The following is a 25,376-nucleotide window of genomic DNA, read 5'->3' as shown; positions in this document are numbered from 1 at the left end:
TTTCTCTGTACAGGCTGAACAAATGTGGGGCGTGGTGCCTTGTAGTGATGGGCGAATAAATTCGCCAGGTGCAAATTTGCAGCGAATTGTCCAAAAATTTTGGACGCGCGTCGGAAAAGTCGCTCACATCGAAACCGTCGATCGCCAACATTATTTATTTTTTTTCCAATGGGGCTGTACTCACACAGGCGCGTGTAGGCGCCAAACGCAGGAAAAATGTTGCGTCTCAACCTGCGTTCAGAACGCAGAACGCAGGGGAGCGCAGGTAAAAATGCTAGTCTGTAAGAGCCCTTACAGAGGAACTTCAGAAGGTGATAACATGGGCTGAAGGAAAAGATCTTGTACTGAATTATCTATTTTTTTTTTATTGCTCTGAAAAGAAAATTCAGCTATTCTATTTTTTTGTTAGATAATGATCCGGTTCCTGGTTTTAGCGAGTCACTGTTTATGTAAGAGAAGCGATTGACACAAATTACCAGTTCAAATGAATAACGAGATGCTTCTTATTGCAAAGCCTAACATAGGCTGCAGCTTAGAGAAGGTACGGGTTTGTTTATTCAGAGCTCATTACTGCCATCTGAACCTAATTCCTTTGAAACGAAAAATTTTCAAACAGTGTTTTATAATACAAAAAAATATTAGAATATAAATAAAATAAAAGACTAGGCAGAACACAATAAAAGACTAGGCAGAATACACTTTCAACATGTGTCCTATTTATTGCGCTCATGTTTACCTAAGGTGTAATTGAAAAACATAGTTCACTGGGTTTTTTTTTGGTTTTTTTTAAATCTGCCAAACATGCGGGTTTCAATTACCCCACTCAAGTGCCAAAAGAACATAAACAATGTTCCTTGCAGGGCTTGGTCTTATTTGTCATGGCTGACTATAGTGGAGCTACAGTAGCCTCTCTGATTCTTACTTATCAGTAAAAGATATTATACAGTTATGGGACCTGTTATCCAGAATGCTGGGGATTTCCAGCTAACGGATCTTTCCGTTATTTGGATCTCCATACCATACTGTTAACGTTAAGTAAACCCAAAAAGCTGATTCTGCTTCCAATAAGCATTACTTATCAGTGATGGGAGAAATTGTCCCGTTTCACTTCGCCGAAAAATTTGCGAATTTTCTCCGCAAAAAAATTGCAAATGTGAATGCTAACGCCAGCGTAAATTCGCATCAATTTTGACGCCGGATTTAAAGTCAGTGGGCTGCCGAATAATGTTGACGCACAACGGTTTTGATGCGAGCGGCTATTCCAACACACGTATATGAATGAATTAAGGATCCCCAAAAGTGTTGAGACTCTCCATCTTTTTTTAGACAACGTCGGAGTTAGCTTTTACCCTGGGTCTAGCCATACCAGTAAGTCGTAGGTTTGTTTTGCTTCCTGTAGTCTCCATGCTAAAAATGGCAAAGGGTTGTCAATTCCGTGAGACTAGGAACTGTGATTAAAGAAGCAATTGTTTAGAATGAAGATCTTCTATGTTTGCTTTGTCTGTGCGGAAAGTACAGAACACACAACTCTTGTAACAAAGGAGACTGGGAAAAGATATCAAAGCATTGCTGGTCTTGTTTAATTAAACATCAATTCTTTAGGGCAGAGACACACGTGGAGATTCGGGGAGATTAATCACCCGGCAACAAATCACCTCTTCTTCGGGCAACTTATCACCCCGAACTGCCTTCCCGTCGGCTAGAATCTTAATCACCGGGAGGATGGCACTTGGAGTGCTTTGTTTTCCGAAGTCGCCTCACGAGGAAACTTCGGGCAACCTTGGAAAACGCAGTTCTCTGAGTACCACCTCGCCGGTGATTTAGATTCTAGCTGGTGGGAAGGCAGTCTGCGGAGATTAGTCGCCCGAAGAAGAGGTGATTTGTCGCCAGGTGACTAAATCTCCCTGAATCTCCATGTGTGTCTCTGCCTTTAAACTTTAGCACTTACTTGCGAAATGAGATTCTTACTTAGGGCTCTTACTCATGAGCGTTTTTACCTGCGCTCCCCTGCGTTCCGTTTTTCGGCATTCAGCCGCAGGGGAGCGCAGAAATAGACGCATTTCATTTTTTCAAATGGGGCTGTACTCACACAGGCGCATGTAGGCACCGAACGCAGGAAAAATGCAGCATGTTGCATCTCAACCTGCGTTCGGCGCCTACATGCGCCTGTGTGAGTAGAGCCCCATTTGAAAAAATGAAATGCGTCTATTCCTGCGCTCCCCTGCGGCTGAACGCCGAAAAACGGAACTCAGGGGAGCGCAGGTAAAAACGCTCATGAGTAAGAGCCCTTATCAGTTAAAGATATTAAAGCGTTGCGGGACCTGTTATCCAGAATGCTTGGGACCTGGGGATTTCCGGATAATGGATCTTTCAGTAATTTGGATCTCCATACCTTAAGTCTACTAGAAAATCATGTAAACATTAAATAAATCCATTAGGCTGATTCTGCTTCCAATAAGCATTAATTATCAGTGATGGGCGAATTTGTCCCATTTTGCATCGCTGCAAAAATTTGCAAATCTTCCCCGAAATTTGTGAAACGGCATAAAAATAGTGATTGTGAATTTTGACGCCTGCGTCAATTTTGATGCTGGGGTTAAAGTCAATTGGCGTCCAAATAATGTTGATGGTTTTGAAGTGAACGACCACTTTTTTTCACAGTGAATTTGCGCCTGCCGAATTTATTCACCCATCACTATTAATTATATCTTAGTTGGGATCAAATACAAGCCACTCTTTTAATTTTACAGACAAACATTTGGATAATTTGATTATAAAGGAGTCTATGGGAGGCAGCCTTTACTTGATTTGGAGCTTTCTGGATAATGGATTTCCGGATAACGGATCCCATGCCTGTACTATAAATGCATTTGCAGAAGACTGATTGAGAGGTGTAGCTGTTGGCGGCTGATAAAGAAGGGCACTTTGGCCAAAGAGGAATAACACTATAGGAGGCAGTTTTATGGGACTAAAATCTGAATACGTCAAGGGGAGGCTGATAGGGGCATTTATGTGGGACAGTAGGGGAGCAGACATCCCAGAGATCTGATTGATAAATGTTGCACTGCAGTTGTTCATTACTCGGCTGGACACTAATAAAGAGAGACAGTTGTGTGAGTTCATTGGGAAAAAACCTTGCTGCACGTGGAGCTAAAGATTGTCTTATTGACTGCAAATAATTGCTCCACTGATTGGAGGGGGGTATTTGATCCCCTGCAGGAGGCTGATAAAGAGGGGCCTTGGTTCGGCAAAAGTGTTAAATCAGAGCTGAAATGTGTCATTAGTTCTGTGAGGTCTGGCAGGGGGGCCTGTTTCGCATTGAGTAGGAAGTTGCATTTTATAGTCACTAAGGGCAGGACAATATAGAAATCCTCCAATAAAACCAAGCGAATAAAATCGGCTGTTTTATGTATTCAGTGAGCACGTGCAATTGGTGTGAGCAGTTAAATTATCCCTGTGACCCACCTGCATTAATGTGTTGGCTCATTTTATTATCCTATCATCTAGAAACCTTATACACATGTTATTAAATAAATGCAGAGAGTATGCGACACTTCTATTCAACATTCAGCCTCCTCCCTGCAATACAGTCAGATTTAAATGATGCATCTAGTCATTTAAGCTTTTTTATTTTTTTTAATAAAATAGTGATGGGCGAAAAAATAAGCATGGCACTAATTTGCGGTAAAAATTCGCCAGTGTCAATTTCCGATTTTCATGATTTTTTGGTGAAAACGTTTGAGTTGCTTGATTTTTTTGTGAAAACGTTTGAATTGTTAAATTTTTTTCGTTCAAATGGTTCGATTTTTTAGTGGAAACGGTTGAATTGCAAGATTTTAGTGAAAATTAGTGAAAATTCATGTTCAAAGTGCACAATTTTTTCGTGAAAATTGACCCGTAGCAACGAATTATTATCAACATGTATTTATAGAGCGCCAACATATTGCGCAGCGCTGACCAATCGGTTGCTTTTTTTTTAGCCAACTGGAAGTTGAACAGTGAAAGACATCATCTGATTGGTATCCATGGATTACTGCCCATCTGAAACTTTTCTCAGTGTTTATCAATGACCCCCAGTGTGCAAAGTGCAAAATATGCTAAATTGCATTGTTTTTTGCAAACCGCATTCAACTTAGCGAATTGCCTTTTTTTGTCTTTTAATATTTAAGAGGAACATATTGTGTATGACATGGATTGAATGATCTTGTGCACAATGCACAATGATTAGCTAAATAGCAATCTGCATAAACAAACCAATGCCTTACACCAGCTGAAGCTTTATTAGGCTTTGAGGTAAGAAGCAGCGCATAATAGACTTCTCAGTTGACTGGTGGCTTGTGTTTCTCAGCTGCTCATACAAAACAGGAAATTTAAATGGGACTTTCAGTTTCAATTGTTGTCCGTTTTAATGAGAGAAGAATAACCAAATAAAAATAGATATTTATTGGACACAAAGCATGTCCTATTCATTAAGCTAAAGTTGGATATAGGGCTTTTTTCCATCTAAAATTGGCCAACTTTTTCTGACACGCCTGCATTTTTACCCTATTAAAATTAGATCACCGCTTTCTATTTTATTTTTCTAGTTTACTGTAAAGAACTATAAAAGGAATCTTTGATTATATGATACAGGCAAAAAGCATTACTCCTGGTGTTTCATAGTAATGAAATGTGAGATGTAATATACAGATTCCCTTTTATTAACAATATTCAAGACCTTTTGTTGTAGAATATCTCATTTCCATTACACGCAGAAAGAGAGGTGAATTAATACCAGGTATCGCTCCTGGATGAATAGCTGAGAAAGGGCAGGACCAGCCTGGGCTAAATGACAAAATAATATACAAATTGTTCTTTAAATCAGACTTAAAGACCTAATGAATTTGCATTCTTTACCAGAGAAGCAAGAGGAACGTAGACCACCGGAAGAATTACTTTTTTATGGGTGACGGATTCAGCAGCTGCAAAAAAAAAAAAAAGTCCCAAACACCCAATCACTGTACTATGCATGCTGATTAAAGGAGAAGGAAACCTAGTGGGCGCAAAAACCCTCCCCCCCTTCCGTGTGTTGCTTCCCCTCCCTCTTCCCCCTGGCCTACCTGTCCTGCTGGGCAAATGCCCCTAACTTGTTACTTACCCTTCTGCGCAGGTCCAGTCCTCGGAGTTCACAGACACCATCTTCTTCCAAGCGATCTTCTCCCTGCTTTGAACGGCGCATGCGCAGTAGGAGCATTTCGCCGGTACGGATTTACTGCGCATGCGCCAAAAGTCACAAAAACTTTGTGACTTTTGGCGCATGCGCAGTAGATCAGTACCGGCGAAATGCTCCTACTGCGCATGCGCCAAAACCCCAGTCAAAGCAGGAAGAAGATTGCGTGGAAGAAGATGGCGTCTGTGAACTCCGTGGACTGGACCTGCGCAGAAGGGTAAGTAACAAGTTAGGGGCATTTGCCCAGCGGGACAGGTAGGCCAGGGGGGGGGGAGGTGGGAGAGTTTTTGCGCCGACTGGGTTTCCTTCTCCTTTAAAATACATTTGTTCTTATTTCCTGGTTGCTTAACTTACACCTTCTAGATTTCTGCAGTCAGTTTCTGCTTGATATTCATACCGAGTCATCTAATCACATGCTTATTGCATGCTTATTCATTTGAAATTACCTTCCCAGCATGCTCTGATAATAAATAATTGGCCTTCCCCTCAAGAGACTTTCACCTCTCCAGTACATAATGAACACTGCTGCGAGGCTCATACACCTCAGCAACCGCTCCTCCTCTGCCTCGCCATTCTGTCAATCCCTGCACTGGCTTCCGCTACCTTTCAGAATCAAATTTAAATTATTGACCCTTACATTCAAAGCACTTTATAACTCTGCCCCACCCTACATCTCTAAACTCATCTCTATATACTCACCCAGCCGCTTACTACGCTCCTCTACTGACCTGCTACTCAACTCTTCTCTCATTAACTCCTCACATACTCGCATTCAAGACTTTGCAAAGGCCGCACCCCTCCTCTGGAACTCTCTCCCACGGTCTGTCCGACTTTCTCCCAACCTTTCTGCTTTCAAGAAATCTCTTAAAACGCACTTCTTTCGAGAAGCCTACCCTCACTCTGCTTAACTACCAAATGCAACACCACATACAATACCACATTTCTCACCCACTTAATTCAATCTTGCCCACTCCCACACTCCCACACCCTTCCCTTTAGACTGTATGCCTATGCATAGGGCCTTCCTCACCTTTTTGTACCTGTATTGATTGTGATGTTTGTTACTCCATATATTCTATATATATAATTCATGTGATTTAGTTGTATAATTACATTTACCTTACAGTACTACGCAATATGTTGGCGCTATATAAATACATGTTAATAATAATACACTGTCAGTCCTCTGGTGCTGATGTTTGCCCTCGCGAGAGGTCGCGTCATTTTCGCGCATCGGCGCGTCCGCGTCGAGTTGGACGCGCGCATGGGCGAAGGTTCGCGGGCGCACGCCCGTTTTTAACGCATGCGCACAGCGCGTAAAAGGACGCCGAGGCCTGCAAATCACTGCGAAGTGATCTTGCCCTGACACTAAGCGTTCCTGAACTTTTGACTGCCTGATCTATTGGTTTCCTGAATATTTTGGCCTGTTTATCGACTCTTCTTTCGGATTCTCCCTCGGTACCGCAGATCCTGTTTCCTGACCTTGCCTGGCTTGACTACGTTTTCGTTTTACCCTATTCGGCTACCTCGACTCGGTTTCTACACAAGTGCTGCTGAACATCTATTACCGGCACCTCTGTTACTCTCTACCTGGACTTATTCCTGTCTCCATTCGGGCTCTAAGTTCCAGTAAGAGGCATAGGGGAGGCTATTAATTCGTCAGACCTACCACAGCGCCTGATAGTATCACTTCGCCAAGTATGGAGTCTGACGGTGATCAAGCCTCTAAGCCATTTGATGCCCTCGTGCAGCAAATCACTTCTCTCACCAAGGCGGTGCGAGACCTCCAAGGGGGTTATCAACAGATCCAGGTGCAGCTTCAAGATCTTGCTTCTCCTGCCAACCCTCCTCCAGCTCCCGCATCTCAAGCTCTACCTACCGCTCCTGCATTTTCTGAACCCAAGGTGGCGCTACCCGAAAAATTCGCTGGAGATAGAAAACTTTTCCGGGCTTTTTTCCATGGCTGCCGCCTGGTCTTCTCCTTAAAGCCACAGACCTATGCCTCCGAACAAGTCAAGGTGGGAGTGATTATTTCTCTACTGTCTGGGGAACCACAAGCTTGGGCACATCGCCTCATGGAGAGTCAAAGTCCACTCCTGAATGACTCTAGTACTTTTTTCCAGGCGTTAGGTCAAATCTATGATGACCCTAGATGTGACGTATCTGCTGAAGCAGCTATTCGCTGTCTTCGTCAAGAAAGACGACCCGTGGAAGAGTACATCTCAGACTTCCGGAGGTACGCTGCAGACACGGAGTGGAATGATAAAGCTTTAAGACATCAATTCCGTATTGGTCTCTCTGATGCCTTAAGAGACGAATTGTCTCGTGTAGCAATGCCTGCTGATCTGGAAGGCCTTATTGATCTGGTGATTCAGATGGATCAACGCCTAAGAGAAAGACGTGCTGAAAGATCTTCTTCCTGGCTTCTTCCCAAGGCTCCTTTGCTCCCTCGTTTTTCTTCTTCTTCATCTGCTGTGGAATCGGGTGAGCCCATGCAAATTGGTCTTTTGAGATCGGCCATTTCACCTGAAGAAAGACTTCGTAGACGCCAATTAAATCTCTGTCTATACTGCGGTTTGTCTGGCCATTTCTTGAAGGATTGTCCCACTCGTCCTTCAGGTAAAACAAGACTGTCTTTTTTGTCCGTTAACACTTCATCTAGGGGAATTTCACCATTAATTCTTCCCATTTCTCTACAGTGGCTCCAAGGAAGAATTAAAGCTTCTGCCATCATTGACTCTGGGGCTTGTGACTGTTTCCTTGACTCTGAGTTTGTTAAGAATCACGACATTCCCATTCGTCTCAAACAAGATCCCTTTTCTGTAAGAACAGCCGATGGGTCACCACTTTCTTCCGGGCCTGTGACACATGAGACGATTCCCCTGAATGTTTTAATTACCCCCTACTATTCAGAGTCTATTGTATTCAATGTCATTTTTTCTCCTTTGTTCCCCGTTATTTTTGGATTACCCTGGTTGAGACGTCACAATCCTTCAATAAATTGGTGCACTGGTGTTCTGCAATTCAACTCAAAGTTTGGTGTCACTCATTTAGCCACTGAGAGTTGTGTAAATACTTCCCTAGCCCTATATACACCCGGTGATGCTCGTCTGACAACAATACCTTCCTTTTTACATGAGTTCCTAGACGTTTTTGATGAGAAGGGGGCTGACAAGCTTCCCCCTCATCGGGTTTATGATTGCCCGATTGATCTTCTTCCTGGAGCGGCTATTCCCTTCGGATGTATCTACCCTCTTTCAGAACCTGAACTATTGGTGTTAAAGAATTATATTGACGAGAATTTAAGAAAAGGATTCATTCGTCCGTCAACTTCGCCAGCTGGGGCTGGCATATTTTTTGTAGAGAAGAAGGATCACTCTTTACGTCCATGCATTGACTATAGGCAGTTAAATCATATAACTGTCAAGAATCGTTATCCTCTTCCTCTTGTTCATGAACTATTTCAAAATCTTCGAGGTGCAAAGATATTCTCAAAGCTTGACCTACGAGGGGCCTACAATTTGGTGAGAATTCGGGAGGGCGATGAGTGGAAGACAGCATTTAGATCTCGCTATGGGCATTTCGAATATCTTGTCATGCCGTTTGGTCTCTGCAATGCCCCCGCGACGTTTCAGCACTTCGTCAATGATATTTTTAGAGACATCCTCGATCAATTTGTTATTGTCTATTTGGATGACATACTTATTTTTTCTGCATCGTTAGAAGAGCATATTCAACATATGAAGAGGGTTTTCAACAGACTCCGGACCCATGGTCTTTTTGCTAAATTGGAAAAGTGCGAATTTAATAAATCTTCCATCGAATTCTTAGGCTTCATCATCTCTGACCAAGGAATATGTATGGACAAGAAGAAGGTTGCGACGATTCTTGAGTGGCCAACGCCTGACAGTCGCAAAGCAGTTCAAAGATTTGTGGGTTTCGCCAATTTCTACAGAAAGTTTATTAAAGACTTTTCTAGAATCATTGCCCCCATTACAGATTTAACCAGCTCTTCTAGACATTTTTTCTGGACTCCTCAAGCTCAGTCTGCTTTTCAAAGATTGAAAGAATTATTTGTCTCGGCTCAGATTCTTAAACATGCAGATCCTGCTTTGCCTTTTGTCCTTGAAGTAGATGCTTCTGAGGTCGCAGTAGGGGCTATTCTTTCTCAAAGGTTTGGATCCCAAGGTTCTCTTTTTCCTGTAGCTTTTTTTTCCAAGAAACTTTCGTCCTCTGAGAAGAATTATGATGTTTCCGACAGGGAACTCCTCGCAATTAAGGCTGCCTTTGAAGAGTGGAGACATTTGTTGGAAGGAGCTGCACATCCTGTTTTGATTTTCTCGGATCACAAGAATTTGGAATATTTGCGTACAGCCAAACGTCTCAAGCCTCGACAGGCGAGGTGGGCCTTATTCTTCTCTCGTTTCAATTTTCACATTACTTACAGACCAGGAGCCAAGAATGGCAAGGCTGATGCCCTTTCCCGTATGTTTTCCGAAGAAGGTGAATGCCCTGAACAGACCCATACCATCCTCTTACCACAAAACTTCCTTTTGTTACAGTCTGAACTTATGTCCAGAGTCAAAGAAGCTTCTTCTGCCTCTGATATCGCCCCGGATCTAGAACCAAAGGATGGTTTTCTCTTCTTCAAGAATAGAATCTTTGTTCCTGAGAAACTGCGTGTGGAGGTTCTTCAATTTGTTCATAATCATCCTTTGTCTGGGCATTTGGGAACAAAGAAAACCATTGACTTAGCTAAAAGACTTTTTTTTTGGCCAGGGATAAATAAGGATTGTAGGTTGTTTGTCCGTTCTTGTGAGACCTGTGCTCGTTTTAAATTCTCTCGTTCACGACCCATGGGACTTCTTCATCCTTTACCAGTCCCTGACAGGTTTTGGGGATCTCTTTCAGTGGACTTTATTGTGGAATTACCTCCCTCACAGGGTTTTAATACAATTTTTGTTGTGGTTGACCGTTTATCCAAGATGGCGCACTTTATTCCCCTCATGGGTATTCCTTCTGCTGCCTCTACGGCTGAGGTCTTCATTAAAGAAATCATCAGACTACATGGAGTTCCTGATGAGATCGTGTCCGACAGGGGAGTTCAATTCACATCCAAATTCTGGAGAGCACTCTGCCAGTCCCTGAAGATTAAACTTCTTTTTTCCACAGCTTTTCACCCTGAAACTAATGGGCAAACAGAAAGAACAAATCAAACCCTTGAGCAGTATCTTCGTTGTTTTACTTCCTTCCTACAAGATGATTGGTATCAACTTCTTCCATTTGCTGAATTTTCATACAATAACTCTGTGCACTCTTCTACCAAGGAGACTCCTTTCTTTGCCAATTACGGCTTTCATCCTCAGGTATTACCCAACCTACCCAGAGAAGTAACAGTACCCTTACTACAAGACCGACTTGCCTTTTTGTCAAGTAACCTTCAAAAGATCCGGCAAGCTATGACTTTGTCACAGAGATCGTACAAGTTTTTTGCTGACAGAAAGAGAAGAGGAGGTCCAGTATTTAAAGTAGGGGATCAAGTTTGGTTGTCCACTCAGCATGTTAAATTAGACTGCCCTTCCAAGAAGTTAGGACAGAAATTTCTTGGCCCATTTATCATCACTCAACAAATAAATAAAGTGGCTTTCAAGCTGAAGTTACCGGCATCCTTCAAGATCCATCCAGTATTTCATGTGTCTCTTTTCAAGCCAGTTGTCAAGAACACGTTTCCTGGTCGTTCTTCTTCTCCTCCAGTGCCAGTGTCTATCCAAGGGGTCGAGGAATTCGAAGTAGGTGCAATTCTGGATTCCAGGTATCGCAGAGGTCAGTTACAATATCTTATACATTGGAAGGGGTATTCTCCTGAAGAGAGGTCTTGGGAACCAACAAACAATGTTCAAGCTCCTCAGCTTATTAAGCTGTTTCACAAACGCTATCCTGCTAAGCCTGGGCCCGTCCTGAGGCCGCACCTTGAGGGTGGGCAATGTCAGTCCTCTGGTGCTGATGTTTGCCCTCGCGAGAGGTCGCGTCATTTTCGCGCATCGGCGCGTCCGCGTCGAGTTGGACGCGCGCGCGGGCGAGGTTCGCGGGCGCGCGCCCGTTTTTAACGCATTCGCACAGCGCGTAAAAGGACGCCGAGGCCTGCAAATCACTGCGAAGTGATCTTGCCCTGACACTAAGCGTTCCTGAACTTTTGACTGCCTGATCTATTGGTTTCCTGAATATTTTGGCCTGTTTATCGACTCTTCTTTCGGATTCTCCCTCGGTACCGCAGATCCTGTTTCCTGACCTTGCCTGGCTTGACTACGTTTTCGTTTTACCCTATTCGGCTACCTCGACTCGGTTTCTACACAAGTGCTGCTGAACATCTATTACCGGCACCTCTGTTACTCTCTACCTGGACTTATTCCTGTCTCCATTCGGGCTCTAAGTTCCAGTAAGAGGCATAGGGGAGGCTATTAATTCGTCAGACCTACCACAGCGCCTGATATACACACTTGAATGTCTTTTGCAGCTCCATTCATGCAAAGCTGTCTTGGTTCGCTTATAATTTTGCTAATACCGGTCACACATACAGATTTGTCAATCAGATCACGTCAATAAATTTACAGCTGAACTTTAGGATCATCTGGTTGTGGGTGGCCTAATAAAACTCCTCTAATTGAAGGCTGATCAGTTATTGGTGACAAAACAAACAATTGGGCAGACAGTTTGAGTTTAATGAATTGTTTTGAACTTTCCTTTTTTTTTTGTTATTATTTTTTGCTTTTGTTATTGTTTGAGCCAAACAGAGAAACTTCCAACGTCTTAGTTCTTACAAGGTAGAGAATTCTGCTTATCTGTAAGCCAAACAGCCAAAACAAGGGGTAAAGGAAGGGGGTTTGTTTATATAGTTATGTAGTGCACAATAACGTGCATATTTGTCCTGTACATGTTATATTTATAAAGTAGGGCAAGCATAATTGGAAATAGTTTTTTGCATTGCGATTGTCCATAAGAATGTTTTTAATATGGCATAATTTCATATTATACAATAAATTTGTGTGTATATCGGGGTCCGGTATAATGAAGGCAATCCTTTCCCCTCTCTCAGACAAATGCTGCTGGATTGAATAGGTGCTGTTATCTAGGACAGGGGTCCCCAACCACTGGGTCGTGGAACAGTGGTGGGCCGCAGGCTGTGCCTAACAGGGCTGTCTCTGGTCCCTGCTACAGTCTATAATAGCTGCAAAAACAATGAGAAAGGCCCTAATTACCTGCAATCTCGGCTCCCTGATGTGCCATTGCCATGACAACTACTATGTGAAGCTCAGAAACCTTTCTACTGACCACTATAAGGACCAAAATACTGTTTGGACAGTTTTTTTGGTAAGCCTAAAATGCACCCATTAGTGATGTGCGGGAATCCGCCCTCCCTCCACCCGCACCGGGTCAAGCCCGACTTCCGGCTTCCATTTATAGACCAGTGCCTTTCCACTGATGAAATCACAAAAGGGGCGGGCGCGTGTCTATAAAAAAAAGGAAGCCGTAAGTCGGAAGTCAGCAGTATAAGGGGGCGGGAGAGCAGGAACGAGAGCTCATCCTGGACCAGTATAAGGGGGCGGGAGAGCAGGAACGAGAGCTCATCCTGGACCCGCCCATGACCTGCGGGTATCGGGCTGACCCGCACATCACTAGCACCCATGCATCTACATTCCCTCACCAAGCGGTCCTCGTAAAAATGGTCTTGCTTGAAACTGATCCGTGGTGCAAAAAAGGTAGGGGACCTCTGATCTAGGAGGTATACCTAGAGGTACTAGTATTAAGCATCTAAATCAGATGCATATATTTGGGGCAAGTCCCCCTTGGTGTTTATTTGCCCATGAAAAAAGGCTTGTGAGAGTAAATGATGCACAGAAAAGAAAAAAGAAAAAAAAATAGTTATCAAGATTTCCCATCCACTTTAACTGACTTGTGTTTTGTGGTCCAATATAGCAGCAGAACATACCATGAAGCAATTAGATTCTATGTGGATTCCTGACATTAAGGGGGCCCATTTACTTAGCTTGAGTGAAGGAATAGAAGAAAAAATACTTTGAATTTAGAATGGTCGAATATGGCTACTTCGACCATCGAATAGGCTACTTCGACCTTCGACTACGACTTTGACTTCGAAACGAACGATTCAAACTAAAAATCATTCGACTATTCGATAGTCTAAGTACTACTGTCTCTTTAAAAAATACTTTGACCCCCTAGTTCGCCACCTAAAACCTACCGAGGCCAATGGGCTCCCCATAGGCTTCCTAACAATTTTCTGATCGAAGGAAAATCCTTCGATCGCTGGATTTAAAACCTTTCGAATCGTTCGATTAGAAGGATTTAATCGTTCGATTAGAAGGATTTAATCGTTCGATCAAACTATTATTCCTTCAATCGTTCGATCGTAGGAATAGCGCTAAATCCTTCGACTTCGATATTCGAAGACGAAGGATTTACATTCGGCAGTCGAATATCGAGGGTTAATTAACCCTCAATATTCGACCCTATGTAAATCTGCCCCTTAAAGGAGAAGGAAAGCTATGGAGGCATTTTATTGCCAATAGATTAGCTGCAATAGTGCAAGCTAGAATGCTATATTTATTCTGTAGAATATTTTACCATACCTTAGTAAAAAGCTCTAGAAACTCTCTGTTTGTTTAGAATAGGAGCTGCAGTATTAATGTGGTGTGACATCACTTCCTGCCTGAGTCTCTCCCTGCTCTGGGCTCAGATTACAGTAGAGAAGGGAGGGGTGGGGGGAGAGGAGCAAACTGAGCATGCTCTTGCCCAGGGCAATGAGGTTTAAGCTGAAGGCAGGAAGTCTGATACAGAAGCCCATGAGTACACAATAGAAGGAAAGAAATGCAGTGTTTCTTTTGACAGGGGACTCAGAGCAACATAACTTTGGGGGTTTACTGGTATATTTAGATGGACCTTTCTGATAAGGCTTACTTAGTTTTAACCTTTCCTTCTCCTTTAAAGTGACGGCAAACCAAGACATAAACTGTCCTAATTTCTAGCTGGCAAGCACACAGCAAGTTCTGCATTTTATTAAAGCTGTGTTTATCTGTGCGAGGAACAATGACCTTATTTAAGGAGCATTTTATAAACATTGTTTTGTCACTCTTCACATGGCGCTCTGCGGTTTATTGAATGTGCTCAGATTATAGTGCTTTCCTTTGAAGCCTTGATTTGCTGCTAAACAAAAGTTGACTTTCTTGAAAAATTCTCTGGTTGACTTGTCAGAGGCGTTTCTGAAGAACAAAGAATTACTGAAAACATTAATTCATAAGCCATTGGTAAAAAGAAGAAATCCATCCCTTGCCAAATGTGTGTAGAGCGCGGGGCGCATTATGCGCAGGAAAAATATTGTTTATACAAAAGCTAGAAAGCGCATGTATCGTTTTTGATGAAAATATCACCAGTTTTGCAAATAAAACTCCAGAAAGATTAATCATGTTAATTTTTGTTATGGCTTGAGCCAGAATTAGTTCTAAATGCTGTATCGGTTTACTGTAGCTGGGGGAAACAGACTGTATATTAGGAGCTGTGCAAAACAGGAAAGAATGGTTTTCACATCCTGCAAGAATTTTATCATAGAACGGAGCTTGCCAATGTTTTCTTGGTGTTTGTTGATCTTCATCTCCAGGCGCAAGCTATTTAAATAAATCATAAAAGAAAAATGATCATTGAACAAACGTATAAATGACCTGGAAGCAGCTTCTATGGGAGTCACTCTACAGGGAAAGCGAGTCGCAATAGGAGTGTTAGAGTGTTGATTCCCCTTGAACAGTGCACTCTGGTCATCATAAAAATAACCCAAGATCCACAGTTCCAAGCCAATGGCATCCCACAAAAGGCAGACCTCAAATACACCGGAAGCTTTAAAGTAATGTAATAAATGCAGTAAAATAAATTAAAGCATCTGGGACTTTTTCCCGGTATAGATGAATTATAAAACATGAACCATGATGGCTGTCTTCTCTTTTGTAGTCATTAGAACAGATGTAAGGAAACTGGAGAACACCTAATGCATACTTAAAGGTGTGAGGCAGGGGATGTAAAGTCACAAAGGTTGCAAACGTGTAATATTATGATATATACAGTGTAATATTGTATTATAGCCAAATAATTCTAAAATGTTAATTGTGCACAGTGTTAGGACTTTTTTTAATGACTTAAAGCTTAAAAAAACTGTAATACACTAGTAGTAAAGTGCCAGCCCCAGATCTGCTCACACCCTTCCCTGATCTGCCCATTCCCCATCCCTGATTTGCCCTTTGAATCCTTTGGATTACCTTCTCTGCTGAAGACTGTAGACAAAAATTTTATTACTGTAGCTGATGTTATATGAGAAACAAATGCAATTTCAGGCCATTTACTGTAATAGGCTATTAAGGTTATAGCAAATCTACAGTCTATAGGAGCATCTGTAAAAAGACCCACAATATCAATAGCAAGTTTTTCCCATGCTGAATCAGGAAATGGTACTGGCTGAAGTGGTGGTGTATGTGTGATAGCTGTTTTGTCATAAGGCAATCGCCCCAATTACTGGCGTACTGGTTTAACATCTGGTCTCAACTCAACTTTGTGTACATCCCAGTGAAGTGTTGCTTTGTAGAGAAATTGTAGACACTGGCTGTGTGGCAGGCACTGATGCTGTAGTAATGAGACCATCAACTAATTGTAGGTTTAATGAAGCAAAGTGATTCCTTCCAAGTATAGCAGTACCCTTATTCACAATGTAAAAGTCACATTTTGCAGTATTTGATTCACTGGCAAGCAACCAAGCACAGGGGTTGGATCCTTTAAGTAACTGACCAGTCTCAGGACGGGTGCAACAAGCGGATCTTTTGCAAAGTATTTCAAGAAAATATCCTTTGGTAGTATAGAAACAGCTGAACCTGTATCAAGCTACAACTATAATTTGGAGGGTGCACACCCTAAAATAATGAATAATTAAGATCAATGCTGAGGCGCCAATCCCATGGAGACTGCCCAAATTAAGCCTCCTGGTACAATTATCAAAATACAAAATATTGCAATTGCACTCATTTATATAAAAAATCTAATTGTATTGTATCAAAAACACTTACATATTAGTAATTTGGTCCAGCAATTGGAACCTGTATCAAGCATCAGGTTAATGGAGTGTCCCTTGTCAGCAGAAGCAGTACTGACACTGACATATAAATATATAAACTTGTCTGGAATAAATGTATCCGCTTTATCCACACTTAATACTGTGACATTTGTAGTTCATGAACATCTTTAGCAGAACTACGGCAGATCTTAGCAAAATGTCCTACCTTTGTTGCACCTGCCCTGAAAATGTCCTACCTTTGTGCATTTGCGGCACTGTACAGCTTTTGCAGGACATGTAACATAATTTGCAGTGTGTTGTGTTGAACCACAGCAAAAGCAGTATTTTTTATTTGTATTTGCTGTATGGTTTTGTAGTGAATCCCTTTCCTTAGCATTGTATTTTACCTGTGACTGTGAATTATTAGGCCACAGTGCTGAATTCACAGTCTGTACATTCCCAGCAGTTCCCTGATTGAGAGTTTTAGCCTCTGCCACTAGCAGAGGCTAACAGCTGTAATAGCCTTTGCAAGGGATAAATTCCTGCTCTAGGAGCCGTCTCTCTCTCTAATGCGAGGTGAGTTTGTTTTTTCCACTATTTGGTCTCTTAGCATTTCATCTGTTAGATTCCCAAACTCTCAGGTAACAACCAGCTCTCTCAAAGCTGCTACAAATTGTTCTGTGGATTCGCCATTACGTTGTCCACGTTGGCAGAATTTATATCTTTCAGCAACCACATTTACTCTTGGCACGAAAAAGTTCTTTATAGCAGTAAGCGCAGTTTCACAAGTCTCAGCAGGTAATGGTAATGTATAGAATATACGCTGTCCCTCTGCTCCCAGGCAGTGAATAAGTAAAGCACAATTTCTAGCAGCAGAAATCTCCCCTTGGTCAGCAGCAATAATGTAAATTTCAAACATACGGATCCAAGCAGTAAAAGGTATGTTAGACTCACCAGGGTTTCGGAGAAAAGCTGCAGAGGTAGAAGAAACATCTTGTTGTCAATTTGCTATGTTTTGGTAGCCGAGGATGAGTAGAGTATAACAGCGCTTTATTAGCAGGTTCATGCAGCCAATACACTTCAACTCTAATACTTGAAAACAGTCTAGAAAGTACTATGTACACAGTATAACTCATATGCACAGTGGCACCTGCAGGCCATTTGTATAACACCCCACTTTGCTCTTATTGGCTACAATTTTATTGCTATTTTTACTTTTTAGCACTTACATTTCTATTCGCTCCCTCTCCTATTCATATTCCCATCTCTCATTCAAACCACTACCTGGTTGCTATATTGCAAATTGTATCAGAATATCAATGTCCACATTAAAGTTAATTTAAAGGTGAGGTGCCCTATTTAATGTGAATTTATTAGATTGAATGGTTGGTATTTCCGGAACTGAATTACATATTTTGGTCCAGTACAATTGATGCTGATGTTGTAGATAAAGATTAGTCTCTATGAAGAGCATGTGCTATAAGTTAATGAGGTGGGAAGGGGAATGCATAGTTTATCAGAAGTATATAGTTTGTCAGGAGTATACAGTTTATTTCATGCCCCTATTAATTTTTAAGGATAATTTCCATTTACCGAAAACGCCTCCTTATCCGCTTCATAGTGTACTGTGTCGTTTCCTGACTCAGAATCACCAGGGGACTTCTTTACAGAATAAAAGGAGGACAGTGTGTCTTTGATAGGTATAAACCCAAAAGTGAGAGCTAGAGATGACAATGGGAGGAAGAGATAATATGATACTCTGGGTAGATAAACAAGTTGTTCTATCTATTCAGGGCATCTATGTAATCCGACTAGTTTCATATTATGTTCAGCTTGGCTTGACACTGCACAAAAATGGTCATGTTTAACATAATGTGCTTTTATATAAGTGTTTGAGTAGAGTATGTGTGGCCATGGGCTATAGTATCATGGCATATGCTTAATTCAAGTATATTTCTATTTTCTTCTTCCATATATCAACAAATTTGGTACATTTAGAAAATACTTTGAAATGCAACCTAACCTGGGGCTGACTTATTAAGAAACGAGTAAGGGGATTATAACAAAACAAAATGATGTTGTATTCTCATCAGGTTATATAAATCACATTTTTAGAAGGAAAAAAAAGATAAATCAATTAAAAAAAACTGTTAAAGGAGAAGGAAAGCTACGGAGGCATTTTATTGCCAATAGATTAGCTGCAATAGTGCAAGCTAGAATACTATATTTATTCTGTAGAATGTTTTACCATACCTGAGTAAAAAGCTCTAGAAACTCTCTGTTTGTTTAGGATAGAAGCTGCAGTATTAATGTGGTGTGACATCACTTCCTGCCTGAGTCTCTCCCTGCTCTGGGCTCAGATTACAGTAGAGAAGGGAGGGGCGGGGGAGAGGAGCAAACTGAGCATGCTCTTGCCCAGGGCAATGAGGTTTAAGCTGAAGGCAGGAAGTGTGATACAGAAGCCCATGTGTACACAATAGAAGGAAATAAATGCTGTGTTTCTTTTGACAGGGGACTCAGAGCAACATTACAGATGGACCTTTCTGATAAGGCTTACTTAGTTTTAACCTTTCCTTCTCCTTTAAGCACTTTTTTCCTCATCTTTTGGAGTTTTTCTTCTAAAAATGGTAAGATATGATAAAGAACACAATTGCAGAATTCCTGGTACATTGATGACTGCATCCAAATGTACATGTCTATACTAGTTCCACTCTCTGCTTTCTATGGCTTCCTTTAAAGCCTAACAACAAACAAATCACTAATTAAACAAGAATTTCTAAGTATGGTGACACATACTAACAATGTTTCCTCGTGAGGAAGAGCTCCGAGTGTCATCCCACCGGTGATTTACATTCTAGCCGGCGGGAAGGCTTTTTGGGGGGATTAGCCACCTGAAGAAGAGATTTGTTGTTGGGCGACTAATCTCCCCGGAATCTTAGCGTGTGTCACCCCCTTAAAGTCTGGTATAAAAAAGAAAATTGGCATGCAAGTATTTTATCCTCTTTTTTTTTTTTTTTAAACGATCCCTTTATGTGACTGTAGGGATATCTGCAAATTATAAAATATCTTTCTTCTACTGGAACCTGGGTAGTTTTAAATATAAATATATTTCATCAAATATTTATTTTATCAAATATATAGAAATAAAATTTAACAAGGAAAATGGAAAAACCATATTGGTTCTTTTTGCATTGTCAGTCATAAGTCCTGGATGCATTTTTATCAAAGATCAAATTCAAGCATTTTCAAGTTGTTCCTGAACCAATACAAACATCGTATGCATTTCTTAAAAATCTATTATTCAGGGGTTATTTATTAAAGTGGACCTGTCACCCAGATACAAAAATCTGTATAATAAAAGTCCTTTTCAAATTAAACATGAAATACAATTTCGATTTTTATGAAAGCATTCATAGCTGTTGTAAGCTCATTTAAAAATCTCGACTGTCAATCAAATATTGTATGCCCCTCCTCTATGCCAACGGCATAGAGGCGGGCAGACAATTACTTTCACTTTCCATTCAGCACTTCCTACATGTCACTGCTCTCCCCACATTCCCCCTTTCTCTTTACTGGTTAATTGTGTAGCCAGGGCATGGAAATGGATATCAGGTCCCCCATTCTGGTGCACAAACAAGATTCTGAGATGATACAAGGCTTGTCTTAATAACAGTGTCCACAAAATGGCTCCTGCCTGCTTGCTACAATTATGAATTCCCAGACTCAAGGAAACAAGATTCAAACAATTTATATAGTGTAATTAAAGTTCATTTTGCTTGAATAATGTGATAAAATAGGATTTTGAATAATTTTTTTGGGTGACGGGTCCCCTTTAATGCACAATTTTTTCTCGGTGTCCGTTTTGACTCTGAAAACCCAAAAAAGTTGCAGTAAAAAAAAACATGATTTCATTGCGATTTGTTATGCCCCGAAGCTGTTCCAAGTCCGAATTCAAAAAGACACCATCTAAAACCTGCCGAATTCATGTAAAGTCAATGGCAGATGTCCCCTTAACCATTTGAAGATGTTTTAACCCAGACAAAATGTTTTGAGTTTTCGTGGTTTGACGCTGGTTTTTCCGCCAAAACTCAAATTTTTCGTGTCTTTTGGGCGTCAAACACAAAAAATTCAGGTTTTCTGCGCAACAATTCATGCGATTTTGGATAAATAGCCCCCTCAATGTTTAAAACTTGATTGTGTAAAAGGTGAAAAAAGCAAAGAAAAAAATATTCAACCATTTATTTTTAATGAGTCCAAAGTTTTTAATCAAACTCAAAAACACAAATTGAAAAACAATTGTTGAATCTTGATATGGATATGGGACCTATTATCCAGAATGCTCAAGACCTGGGGTTTTCCAGATACAGGTGTAGGATCCCTTATCCGGAAACCCGATATCCAGAAAGCTCTGAATTATGGAATGGTTGTCTCCCATAGACCCCATTTTATCCAAATAATCCAAATTTTTAAAAATGATTTCCTTTTTCTCTGTAATAATAAAACAGTAGCTTGTACTTGATCTCAACTAAGATACAATTAATCCTTATTGGAAGCAAAACCTGCCTATTGGGTTTATTTAATGTTTAAATGAATTTCTAGTAGACATAAGGCATGAAGACCCAAATTACAGAAAGATCCGTTATCTGGAAAACCCCAGGTCTCGAGCATTCTGGATAACAGGTCCCATACCTGTAATGGATCTTTCCGTAATTTGGATCTTCATACCTTAAGTCTACTAGAAAATCATCTATACATTAAATAAACCCAATAGGCTGGTTTGCCTCCAATAAGGATTAATTATGGGGGTTATGTAATTAAAGGCACTAAGATTGCCCAGGAGCAGTAACCCATAGCAACCAATAGGATAAATGCTACTTGCTGATTGGTTGCTATACGCATACTTGTGTGCCTTTTATTACATAACCCCCATTATATCTTAGTTTGGATCAATTACAAAGTACAGTTTTATTATTATAGAGATTATTTTTAAAAATTTGGATTATTTCATTACAATGGAGTCTACGGGAGACGGCCATCCCGTAATTTGGAGCTTTCTGGATAACGGGTTTACGGATAAGGGATCCCATACCTCTATTGCAACTCCCACTGACTTCTACATGAAGTCGGAAGCTTTCAGATGCCAAATTTTTTATCCGTGTGGAATTTTTTTTTTTGTCTTGCAGCAGCAGAAAGAAACAATTCAGCTTAATTTACACCCAAAGTTATGCACTAGGGATGCACCGAATCCACTATTTTGGATTCGGCGAACCCCCAAATCCTTTGTGAAAGATTCGGAATACCGAACCGGATCCGAACCCTTATTTGCATATGCAAATTAGGGGTGGGAAGGGGAAAATGTTTTTTACTTCCTTGTTTTCTGACAAAAAGTCACGCAATTTCCCTCCCCGCCCCTAATTTGCATATGCACATTAGGATTTGGTTCGACCGGGCAGAAGGATTCGGCCGAATCCCGAACCGAATCCTGGATTCGGTGCATCCCTATTATGCACTCATTTTGGGTAATGTCAGCTGCAGCCAGTATTCTGCCATATGTCAACCACTCCTTATTTCTTTGGGAGTTACCCGAATTTGGTCCTCTCTCCCTATCATCCTACCGCCTTCTCCTGATTTTTTTAAGGTTGTCTTTAAACTCAGAGCTTACATGAGCAGTAACATTCAGTGACAACATAGGGAGTGTATATGCATGCACAGGTAGCAATTTTCAACTTCAAGAGATCGCGCTACTTCACTTCAAGTTATCGATTAATATTTTTTCGACGACACACTGTTCATACCACAAGGGTCCCACTGAGAACGACGCACTGGTATTGACAATTCAGTTTCAAAAGTCATCTTTGTAGCCCAAAAAAGATTTGTAGAACAAGATAAGCATTTTGTATGAAGACTATCTAATGCAGAATGAAAATTCACATTGTTAAATAATCAAGACCCCCCATGTACTGCAGTGGGACCCATTTTTGGATCCTGGCCTGTAAATTGAGAATGGAGTTCTCTGCCGAGTGTGGAGTGCCTTAGAACTGATTTCTGTACAGGAGGTAATCGTGCTATGAAATACAAGAAAGCTTTAGTGGCCACTTCCATTTATAGCTCTGCTGCTTTCTCTTTGGGGGTGTGTGTGCCAGTAGGCATATTTTGCACATTCTGGTTAACAGGAAAAGTGTGAGTAGAAAAATCCCATTTGTCCCTTTGGCAATGTTAGTGGTGAAGGCTTTCTTTCATACCATACAAACAGCACTCGCCGCTATATATTTCTGTAATTACATCGCACACAGATGTGATCTAAACCATTTGACATGTTGTGTTTTAGGAAATATCCCCTTTCTTTCCCCATTCTTGCTCCAGGCTTCCTCGGGTTTGCAGGTTTTGAAAAGACGCTGTGCTGGTGATTGGGAATAAATAGCAGTGCCGGACCGGGAGAGAGCAGGAGGGGGTTCACGTTAGGACATGACTTAAAGTGTTTTTGTTTCCCATCAGTCACATAACTGCTAGTCATTGGTTTATTCAACACCACTTGGTGTCCACAAAAGAAATCGTCATGAGCAAATACGTTTCCAAAGCTAATATGTAATTACCAGGCTGGATAACAGAGCTCCATCGCGTTTCGTTTTTTTGCGGATATAAAGTTACTAAGGGAACAATATTTCCCAACTGCAATTATTTCTATGGGTAGAATGTGAACCTAATTGATTCGATGCATAAAGAACGTTGTTGTGTTTTGTTTTGTTTTTTTCTTAAATAAATCCTACAAATTAGTAGAAGTATTTGGAGAAATTGGCAAAAGGTGATAGATCTATTTTGAATTCTCGTTAAAGTCTTTACTTCTTTTCAAGTTAAACTATGGCGGGACGAAGATGCCAAGCTGGGGGAAACTGTGACTGTGGTCTCTGGACCTTTGCCCGCTGCTATCCCAAGGCAGTAATCATAGGGTTAGGTCTCTACACATTTCATTCTGGATAATCTTATGTTCCTGGAGCCGATTCGCTTGTACTTTTGTTTCATCCGGTTGAATTTCCACTCTTGGCACTGGTATCATGGGAGCAAAGTAATAGTGAATAAAATCTTTTTCCGATACCTGAAATGTTTTTGGCCACAATGTTTTTTCCCTTACCAAAGTGGGAAACAAACTCATTTATGCATAGCCTATTGTGTTGTATTAGAGCTACAATCTAACTTAGTCTTCTTTAATCATAATTACTGAATTTGCTGCTGTATGAGCCACTATTGTATCTTAGGAAATCTGAAACCATGACAAGAATTACCTACATTTTATGTATAAGCCTAAACAATCTCCATGTATTCTGTAAAGCAGAAATAGATTAAAACAGTAGATTTCCTTTGGAATCTGGAAACGGATCGAGACTTTTCTGATCCGTTTTTGCATATTTTTTTTCTCTTTTAGAACAACTCAGGGTCTCAGAGGTGCCAAAATTAATTCTATCTATGTACCTGAGAATTCTTGAGTTTAGTAATCCGGGGTGTCCAAACTTTTGGCTCACCGGGCCACATTGGAAAAAGAAAAATTGTCTGGGGCCACACATGAAGTACACAAACACGTTTGATTTGTAAAAGTAAAGGAAATACACAGACTACAATGCCAGTTGGATAACCAGATGGAGCTATACACTGGCATATGGGACCCCTGTATATTAAATAAACTTATTATTATATTATTATTACTAACTGGGCAATGGGCAGAGTCCCCCCATCTCCTATATCCTTTGCGACATGACGTTTCCTTGGGAACCAATCGTTTCAAGCTGGGCCGCATTCATATGCACCCTGGGCCGCATGTGATGCAAGAAATTGTGATTGCTCATGCATGAGCAATCACAAAAGACAAAAAAATAATGTTTTTTGGATTTTGATCAATCTTTAATTGGTACAGGTATGGAACCCGTTATCTGGAAACCAGAAAGCTCAGAATTACAGAAAGGTTGTCTACCATAGACTCCATTTTATTGAAATAATCCAGATTTGAAAAAATGATTTCCTTTTTCTCTGTAATAATAAAACAGGAGCTTGTACTTGATCCCAACTAAGATATAATTAATCATTATTGGGGGCAAAACCAACCTATTTGAGTTATTTTATGTTTAAATGATTTTCTATTAGACTTAAGGTATGAAGATCCAAATTACAGAAAGATCTATTATCCAGAAAGCCCCAGGTACCAAGCATTCTGGCTAACAGATCCCATACCTGTACTCCAGTGTTTTTTATAAATTGATGCCTGTAAAAATAACAAAGATCAGTGTTGAATTCCAGTGCAAATTAGCTCAAGTATATTTTATATACAAATTAGGTAATTGTTTGTAAATTGTCTTTATTTCTACCCAATTTATGAATTATCCCAGAGTTTACTTGGATACCTGTAGTACTTTTGGAGATACAGAGCCACTGACATTTTTCTGATTCTTTTATACTAGTAAATGCTGCAGGTCCATTCAACATCAGTGATGGGTGAATAAATTCGGCAGGAGTTTGTGGCGAATTTCTGTGTTTTGCCGCTGGCGAATAAATTTGCGAAACTCTATTGAAAATTTGCCAGCGTCAAAAAATTTTGCCCACGTGTCACAGCCTCCGTGTGTCAACACTATTCAGTTGCTCATTGACTTTAACACCAGTGTCAAAATTGACGCAAGTGTCAATTTTCGAGTTTTGCTAATTTTTCGCTATTTTTCAGGAAATTAGAAAATTTTACACCAAAACAAAATGGGAGAAATTTGCCCATCACTATTCAACATGCAACTTTTGCATACCTTAGGATCTGACCCTGAGTTTGGATTTAAATTCCACGGATTTCTATTCATCAAAAGTCTCATTATTACTGTTTGAAACTGAAAGTTATAAACCTGACCAGTATGGCACATATTACCAGTGTCTCATGGAAATTTTGGGACTAAACTGGTTCTCTGACTGGTTCACCTAGACTTGCCACATTATTTTAGAATACACATTGATAGTATACTGCAGTCTAACGTGGAGTCAAATGGGACAGCACATTGCCCTGTGCCCTGACAAATTCGAAAACTGGAAATTTCA

The 25,376-nt window shown here is 40.7% G+C and overlaps 1 protein-coding gene across 1 annotated transcript in view; it reads left to right on the top strand.

The window, feature by feature from the left end:
- The window catches only part of LOC108712410 (slit homolog 3 protein), a 443,629-nt gene that overhangs the window by 20,613 nt on the left and 397,640 nt on the right, over positions 1–25,376 (top strand). The gene's annotated exons all lie outside the window — the stretch shown is intronic.

This window comes from Xenopus laevis, chromosome 3S (genome assembly GCF_017654675.1).
Source record: "Xenopus laevis strain J_2021 chromosome 3S, Xenopus_laevis_v10.1, whole genome shotgun sequence".
NCBI lineage: Eukaryota > Metazoa > Chordata > Amphibia > Anura > Pipidae > Xenopus > Xenopus laevis.
Note: the sequence above shows the minus strand (reverse complement) of the source record. Positions and strands in the feature narration are given on the sequence as shown.